This window comes from Pristis pectinata, chromosome 3 (genome assembly GCF_009764475.1).
Source record: "Pristis pectinata isolate sPriPec2 chromosome 3, sPriPec2.1.pri, whole genome shotgun sequence".
NCBI classification, from domain to species: Eukaryota; Metazoa; Chordata; class Chondrichthyes; order Rhinopristiformes; family Pristidae; genus Pristis; species Pristis pectinata.
The window spans coordinates 4,447,845-4,457,733 of NC_067407.1; positions in this window are offsets into that span (position 1 = coordinate 4,447,845).

Genomic DNA, 9,889 nt, shown 5'->3' on the forward strand with positions numbered 1-9,889 from the left:
GGGCGGGGCCACGGTGCCCGGATCCCGGGCCGGCTGCCTGCAAACTCCCAGCAACTATTTAATGCCCATTAAACTTGCTAAACACTTCTCCTCTTTGCATCTTAAACAATGTTTACGCATGAATTATTTTTATCTATATTTTTAAATATAGTTACTGCTAAAGCTTTTTATTTACATTGCATAAAGTATTTTCAAGCACATTTAAATAAGTTTACAACACTTTATCCATTTTTTGTTATTAAATATTCATGGATTTGCATATTTTTAATGGCGTGTATATTTAAAGCGGACAGATTGTTATATCAAGCAACGCACAAAAAGCCTTTTTGTTTGTTGCTCCAGATTCCAGCATCTTGTGTCCCCAGATTTTGTACTTGGAATGTGTATTTACATTGTCTAAAATATATAAGGAACAGAAATGTTTCCTCTTTATTTTAAATATATATTTGTAACATCTATAAATATTAAAAGGATGATATATTTAAAGTAGAAAAGATTTGTATCTTTTTATCTATTTGTTTTACTGAGGAGAAGTATTATTCCAGAGTTGAATATTAATCTAGACATCATTGCTTGGGTTTGTAAGAATTAACTGGTAGGGTGTGATCGTCAGTCAACCTATCCATCTAAAAAGTCATTCTGGTAATTCATTTTTTGTTACAGAATTTCCTTTACCTGTCTCTGACCCTTGCCTCGCACCTATGCAAAAGCACAAGAAGCAAAAGTACATAAGAAGTAAAATCAAGAGTAGGCCATTTGGCCCCTCTTGTCTGTTCTTTTATCTCAGTGCCTCTAAAGAGGTAGTGATGAGCAAACTAGTGGGTCTAAAGGTAGAGAAGTCCCCTGGTCCTGATGGGATGCATCCCAGGGTACTGAAAGAAATGGCGGAAGATATAGTAGATGCATTTGTGATAACTTACCAAAATTCTCTGGACAGGTCCTGGCGGATTGGAAGACAGTGAATGTCACGCCATTGTTTAAAAAAGGATGTAGGCAGAAGGCAACTAACCATAGGCCAGTTAGCTTAATGTCTGTAGTCAGAAAAATGCTTGAAGCTATCATTAAGGAAGAAATAACGAGACATCTGGATAGAAGTGGTTCCATCAGGCAGATATAGCATGGATTCAGGAAGGGCAGGTCCTGTTTGACAAACTTACTGGAGTTCTTTGAGGATATCATGAGCGCAGTGGATAGAGGGGAACAGGTAGATGTTGTATACTTGGATATCCAGAAGGCGTTCAATAAGGTGCCGCATAAAAGGCATCCATAAGATAAGGATGCATGGAGTTGGGGGTAATGTATCAGCATGGATAGAGGATTGGTTAACCAATAGAAGGCAGAGAATTGGGATAAATGGGTGTTTCTCTGGTTGGCAATCAGTGGTGAGCAGGGTGCCACAGGGGTTGGTGCTGGGCCTGTAACTGTTCATGATACACATTAACGATTTGGAAGAGGGGACCGAGTGTAGTGTATCTAAGTTTGCTGATAACACTAAATTGAGTGGCAAAGCAAATTGGGCAGAAAGTGCAGCGAGTCTACAGAGAGATATAGATAGGTTAAGTGAGCGAGCAAGGGTCTGGTAGATGGAGTACAGTGTTGGTAAATGTGAGGCCATCCATTTTGGAAGAAAAAAATAGAAGATCAGACTATTGTTTAAATGGTGAAAGATTGCAGTGTGCTGTTGTGCAGGGGGACTTGGGAGTGCTTGTGCATGAATCGCAAAAGGTTGGTTTGCAGGTGCAATAGTGTAGTGGTTAGCGTAATGCTATTACAGCGCCAGCGATCCGGGTTCAATTCCCGCCGCTGTCTGTAAGGAGTTTGTACGTTCTCCCCATGTCTGCGTGGGTTTCCTCTGGGTGCTCTGGTTTCCTCCCACATTCCAAAGACCGTACGGGTTAGGAAGTTGTGGGCATGCTGTGTTGGCACCAGAAGTGTGGCGACACTTGCAGGCTGCCCCCAGAACACACTATGCAAAAGATGCATTTCACTGCGTGTTTCGATGTACATGTGACTAATAAAGGTATCTTATCTTATTTTGTCTTATCAAGAAGACAAATGGAATGTTGGCCTTCGTTGCTGGAGGTATTGAATTTAAGAGCAGGGAGGTTATGCTGCAACTGTACAGGGTACTGGTGAGGCCGCACCTGGAGTACTGTGTGCGGTTCTGGTCTCCTTATTTGAGGAAAGAGGCTTTGGAGGTAGCGCAGAGGAGGTTCACCAGATTGAATCTGGAGGTAAGAGGGTTAGCCTATGAGGAGAGATTGTGTCGCCTGGGACTATACTTGCTGGAATTCAGAAGAATGAGAGGGGATCTTGTAGAAACATATAAAATAATGAAAGAGATAGAAAAGACAGACAGGCAGGAAGGGTGTTTTCACTGGTAGGTGAGATTAGAACTAGGGGACATGGCCTCAAGATTTGGGGGAATAGATTTAGGACACAGATTTTCCCAGAGAGTAGTGAATCTATGGAATTATCTGCCCAGGGAAGCAATAGAGGCTACCTCATTAAATATATTTAAGACACAGATAGATTTTGCATAGTAGGAGAATTAAGGGTTATGGGGAAAAGGCAGGAAGGTGGAGCTGAGTCCACGGCCAGATCAGCCATGATCTTATTGAATGGTGGAGCAGGTTCGATGGGCCAGATGGCCTCCTCCTGCTCCTGTTTCGTATGTTCTTATGTAGTGCCACTTTCCTGCACTAACCCCATATTCCTTAGCATAAGACTAGTACATTCCCATGATTGGATTAAGATGCATTGTTTACTACCAGCCACACAGGACTCCAGTTCTATAGAGAGACAGCGGAAGCTGATGTGAATGTCTATAAGGAGAACTTTTAAGACAGAACAGGGTTTGTGGAGTAAATGAGGATAAACTGCAGAAGGGTCAGTGACTGGAGGCATGGGTTTACACACAAAGTGCTTGAGGAACTCAGTGGGTCAGGCAGCATCTGCAGAGGGAAATAGACAGTCAACGTTTTGGGTCACCTGAACCCTTCTGTCTTTCAGAACAGATGAAGGGTCCTGGCCCAGAATGTTGACAGTCCGTTTCCCTCTGCAGATGCTGGCTGACCCACTGAGTTCCTCCAGCTCTTTATTTCTTGCTTCATAACTTCAGCAATGACTTTCAAAGAACTGCAGATGCTGGAATCTGAAATAAAAACAAAGAAGGTTGGAAATAAATTGGTGAATCGGTTTATTATTGTCGCATGTACTGAGGTACAGTGAAAAATTTCTCGAGAATACAGTTCATACAGATCATTTCATTGTACCAGTGCATTAAGGTAGTACAAGGGAAAACAATGTTACGGACTCAGTGAAAGTCCCTTTAAGATAGAGAGTGTGTGTGTATGTGTGTGTGGGGCGTGCTTACGTCAATAGAAGATAAAGGACGTAATGACGTTGTTGAAGAAGTTAGAAGAAGAAGGAGAGAGAGAAGGGAGAGAGACACCAGCCTGCTAGTTTTCTCTATCGATGGATGAGAAACAATAACTGTGTCTGCCACTGAAATCCATGTATGGAAAAGTTGGAAGTAATCCGGTGGAGTTCACTTTGTTGCTGACCTGGAGAAGGAAACAGGTATTTGTGTGTGGACGACCACGGTTCGGATGCTTTTCGGGGTGAGGAAGTCACTACCGAGTAAACACTGAAGTGTCGTTTGGGTTCCATCGTGGAACATTTGGATTTCGTATGTACTCTCTCTATGTTTTCTACATCTACATCTTATCTTCAGACAACGGTGGTTGTTGAAGAAGCCCTTGCTCATGTTTCACCTTATGGCTTGCGGAACTGAACTTTAAGAACCATTCAGGAACTGGGAGTTTTGGACTTTGTCACACACACACACGAAGAGTTTAGTTTTGGGGTTAACGTTCGAGGTTTAACATTCTTGAATTATAACATACTAACATTTTTACTTTTATTTTACGTATTATCATAAGTAGTGATTAATAAAATAGTTTTTAACACTGAATCATGCTCAGTGTGTTTCTTTTGTTGCTGGTTCGTGACAACAATAACAATGCAGAATAAAGTGTTACAGTTACAGAGAAAGTGCAGTGCAGACAGACAATAAGGTGCAAGGCCATAATGAGGTAGATTGTGAGATCAAGAGTCCATCTGTCCAAATACTCAGCATGTTAGGCAGGATCTGTGGAGAGAGAAACACAGCTAATATTACAGGTTGACAATTTCAACAAATATCATTAACCAGAAATATTTAATCTGTATTTTTTCCTCTCCACAGATGTTGAGTATTTCCAGTAATCTCTTCAGATTTTCAGCAACAGTGTTTTGTATCTCACGGTTCTACCATTTGTTTTCTCTCATTCATGATTTTCTATTTCCCCTCCTTTAGACAGAACAGCTGTGAATAATAACCTTTACCACACTCTCTCTCAGCCAGAACCATCACCACTTAGACTTTCTTGGTCTCCACCCCATCACAGACATTCCCCTTGTTCCCTCCACCCCTTCCCATTCTCTGCAACTTATAAAACACGCTTGATTTCCAGTTCTGATGCAAGGTCATTAATTCTGTTTCTCTCTCCACAGATGCTGCCTGATCTGCTGAGTACTTACAGATAGAATTCAGTTTTTGCTTTCAAAAAGGAATTGTCAAAAGTCAAAGTTGAGTTTATTGTCATCTGCACAGGTCCATGTGTACACAGGTGCAATGAAAAACTTACTTGCAGCAATGTCACAGACACATAGCATCAGATAAGCGTCATTCACAAGAAAAAAATAAACACAAATTATACACAATTTTTACAAGAAAGAACACAATTAGTACAAAAAATGGCAAAGTCCATTTTAGTTAAAAGTGATCAAAATGGTCACGGTATTGCTAAACTGTAGTGATTAGGATTTTGCTGGTTGGTTTAAGAAGATAAGCTAGATTTCTTTATTAGTCACATGTACATCGAAACACAGTGAAATGCATCTTTTGCGTAGAGTGTTCTGGGGGCAGCCCGCAAGTGTCGCCACGCTTCCGGCGCCAACGTAGCATGCCCACAACTTTCTAACCTGTACATCTTTGGAATGTGGGTGGAAACTGGAGCACCCGGAGGAAACCCACACAGACACAGGGAGAACGTACAAACTCTTTACAGACAGCGGCTGGAATTGAACCTGGGTCCCTGGCGCTGTAATAGCATTATGCTAACCACTACACTACCGTGCCCATGGTTGAAGGGAAGTAGCTGTTCCTGAACCTGGTGGTGTGGGACTTCAGGCTTTTATACCTCCTGCCCCATGGTAGCTGCAAGAAGATGGCATGGCTAAGAAAAAAAAAGTCCATTTTAGTGCAAAGTGGTCATGGTGTTGCTAAACTAGTGAATAGGGTTTTGCTGGTTGGTTCAAGAACTGAATGGTTGAAGGGAAGTAGCTGTTCTTGATTTGATTTATTATTATTGTCACATGTACCGAGGTGTAGTGGAAAAACTTGTTTTGCATACCGTTCGTACAGATCATTTCATCACATCAGTGCATCGAGGTAGTACAAGGGAAAACAATAACAGTGTAGAATGAAGTGTCACAGCTACAGAGAAAGTGCAGTGCAGGCAGTCAATGAGGTACAAGGTCATACCGAGGTAGATTGTGAGGTCAAGAGTCCATCTTATCCTACTAGGGAACCATTCAATAGTCTTATAACAGCGGGATAGAAGCTGTTGTTGAGCCTGGTGGTACGTGCTTTCAGGCTTTTGTATCTTCTGCCCGATGTAAGGGGGGAGAAAAGAGAATGTCCGGGGTGGGTGGGGTCTTTGATTATGTTGGCTGCTCTACTGAGGCAGCAAGGGGTGTAGACAGAGTCCTGGTGGCATTAGTACTTGAAGGGGAAACTGGTGCAGGGCTATGTGGAAAGACCAGGGGAAATGATTAAACAACTACTTCAAAGGGCTTTCACAGGGATGATGGAGCAAGTAGCCTCCCTTGTCATCTTATGATGCTTTGTGTCCTCACATGCACTCCTTCAATCTTTTTGAAGGGAAATTGAAGAAAACTTCAAGTTTACTGGAGGGCAGAAACAAATCAATAACCTCATTATTCTACAGACACTGAGTGAATATCCAGAGTAACGTCTGCAATTAAAACACACTCTGATTGGGAATCAAAGGGTAAGGACAACAGGCAAGAAACTCGGGTTTGAGAGCAAAATTGGATCAGTGAAATAATTGAAAGCTGGAGCCAGCTCAGGGGATCGGAGAGATGGTTCCTGTTTCTGTTTCCCATGTTCTTTCAATTTAACTGAGAACATCCCCTGGAACTAGTAAACCTAAGAATAAAAGAAGCACTAGAATTTGTATCAAAGGGAATTAACAGGAGGGGACCATTTGGCTCATCGTGTCTATTATATAGCACCCTTCATATCTTGGGTCAGACTAAAGAACTTTTATAGTTAAAGAAGTACCTTTTTAGTGTCGTAACATGGGAAATGTTTCACAATGAAATGAAGGACATGGTATCACAGTAATGGGTATCAAATCTTTATAGAGCAGCCTTCTAATCTAAAAGCGGATGTGTGAGTTGCTTCTTATTATGTCAGACTTAATTGTGAAACCCATGTGGCAGACCCTCCTCCTCCCCCCTCCACGCACACACTTGCACAACTTCGCTGTTCCTCCAGCAGCATGTTTTATGTTGCAGATTCCAGTATCTGCAATGTCTTATATCTACACACACACACACACTCTCTCTCTCTCTCTCTCTCTCTCTCTCTCTCTCTCTCTCTCTCTCTCTCTCTCTCTCTCTCAATCTCTCAATCTCTCTCTCTCCATTTTTTTTCCTGCATTCAAAGTGCCAGACTGTTTGTTCCATTTCCTTCACCTTATTGCACTGCACTTTCTCTGTAGCTGTGACACTTTACTCTACTGTTATTGTTTTTACCTGTACTACATCAATGCACTCTGTACTAACTCAATGTAACTGCACTGTGTAATGAATTGACCTGTACGATCAGTATGCAAGACAAGTTTTTCACTGTATCTCAGTACAAGTGACAATAATAAACCAATTTACCAATACCATTTGGAGACTAATTGAATTGTTCAGCTAAGCAAATTGACTACCCCTTCTCCCAAGGTTTTTCTATCAGCAGACACTTGCTAGTTTGATGTGGGTAGAATAATTGCCACCACAATGAGTGTGAATATCTTGTAGGCATCTGTGTGACAAAGGATGTGGATACCTCAAATATCTCTAGGAGTTGTGGCCTGTATTGTGCTGTATTGTTCTATGGCACCAAAAGCCTTCTCCACCAGCCTGGAATATACTGATGTAAGAACAAAGGGGGCGAGGAATGGTAGCATGAGTGACCAGTCCTGAAACAAGCAGAAAGCACAGGTTATCTGCAGTTGGCTCCCCGAAATGTCCCTCTTCTTCCTGTAACTACAGCAGCTATATGTACCTTTCTGGAGCAGAAACACAAAAGGAAAAGTGACTCCTTAATGGCTCTCAAAATAAGTTGAGGCTAGTATTAAATCCAAATGCAAAGTTGCACTAAAAAGCAGTGAGCCTGAGTTCTGGGATAGAATTTGGCCAAAAAGGACCAAGAGTTTGAATGAGAAAGGAAAAAGAGGGATGCAAGTACTATTGAACGGTTCCCTTAAATGATGAGATGGACTATGACCTCACGATCTTCCTTGTTGTGACCTTGCACCTTATTGCACTGCATTTTCTCTGTAGCTATGACACTTTACTCTGTACTGTTACTGTTTTTACCAGTACTACCTCAATGCACTCTGTACTAACTCAATGTAACTGCACTGTGTAATGAATTGATCTGTACAATTGGTATGCAAGACAAGTTTTTCACTGTACCTCGGTACAAGTGACAATAATAAACCAATTCCTGCAAGGAATACAGAAGTGGACTAGGAGACACAAGACCCTGCAGATGCTGGAATCTGGAGCAACACACAATCTGCTGGAGGAACTCGGTGGGTCGAGCAGCATCTGTGGGAGGAAATCATTGACATGGAAATTGTGGAAGAAGTGGACTATACAGTTTCTACAAGTATATAAAAAGAATATTGAAGACAAATATAGGTCCCTTTATAGCTGAGAATTTATAAAGGAGAACAAAAAAAATCAGAGCAATTAAACAATTACTTTGATTCTGCCTTCATGAACAAGAACACCAATATCTTCTCAGAGATGCAAGGGATAACGAATCAGTTAAAAAAAGTGCTGGAGAAATTAATGACACTGAAAAATGATAAATCCTCTGGAGCTGATAATATGCATCCCTGAGTAGTAAATGAGGTAACAATTGAAGTAATAGATGTATTGGTTGCCATCTTCCATCGTTGATGCTGGGTTGCTGACAATGTTTAGGAAGTGCATTGATGAGCACTTGAACTGCTTAGGCATGGAGGGCTACAAACCAAGTGCTGGGTGATGGGATTAATATAGAAGGGTGTCCACTTGCCATAGAACATACATAGAACAGTACAGCACAGTACAGGCCCTTCGGCCCACAATTTTGTGCCGACTTATATAAACCTACTCCACAACCAATCTAACCCTTTCCTCCCACACAACCCATAACCCTCCATTTTTGTTTACATCCATGTGTCTATCTAAGAGTCTTTTAGATGTCCCTATTGTATCAGCCTCTACCACCACCCCTGGCAGTGCATTCTAAGGACCCATCACTCTCTGTTTAAAAAAAAACCTACCTCTGACATCTGCCCTAAAATTTCCTCCACTCACCTTAAACGGGTGTCCTCTGGTATTGGTATCGTCAGCATTGACAATTTGAACCAAATGGCCTGTTTCCATGCTGTACGATTCTGTGAAAATTCTATAGTTTATGGAAGAGTTGCTGCAGATTGGAGGTTGGCAAATGTCACACCACTATTTAAAACCAAAGAGAACAGAGAAAAAAACTATAGAATGGCTGCTCTAACATCAGTAGCAGGGAAAATGCTGGTGCCTATTATTGAAGGATGTGATGACAGACACTTAGAAAATATCAATAGGATTAAACAAAGTCAATATGGATTTACAAAAGTGAACTTATGTTTGACAAGCCTTCTGGAATTTCTTGAGGATGTATCTAGTGAAAAAAAATAAAAGAGAGCCAGTGGATGTGGTGTATTTGAATTTTTAGAAGGCTTTTGATCAAGTCCTACATAAGAGGTTGGTTCTGCATTGCAAAATTTCCCAAATCCCTTCCACACAAAAGAATCACAAATCCTGAACTGTAACAATGATTGATATAATGTTGTATCCCATCAGTTACATTAGATTCTCTAATTGTTAGGTTACATTAAAATTTATGTTCTTGTTGATCACCTCTTACGGAGTTTGTGGATTCTGAGGTGACTGGTGAGGCCACTGTGGGAAACATGCACCCTCCTACTGATGGTGACTCTTAGTGGGTAGTTTATGAGGTGATGCGCTCCTTCTGCTGCTTACACGGAGGTTCTGTGTGCTCCCAATACATGGTCTTGAGGTTTTCAATACCATTCCAATTGTTCCTCCACATTGAGCAATCATGGGCAGGAGATTCCTTGGTGTCAGCAGGAATGTTGTATTTTTTCAAGGAGGCTTTGCACACAACCTTGAATTTTTCCTTCTGTCCACCTGGTAACCTCAGTGCTCAGAAAAGAGTTTGTGCGTTTTGGACGTCTGATATAGGACATGTGAATTATATTGGCCTGTCCAACATTGTCAACTGAGTGCAATTGGGGTCTCAATTCTGGGGATGTTGACCTAGGGTTGGTTTGCTTATCCCTCCTGTGAATTTGGAGCATTATCCCACATAAGATACTCATCTCTTCAGTTTTTCTGTATGCTTGTTTGCTTTGCCTTCCCTTGAAAATTGTCTTCCTATGCATCCCGAGAAAAGCTAACACTGCTCTTCTAAATGATGGAATGCTTC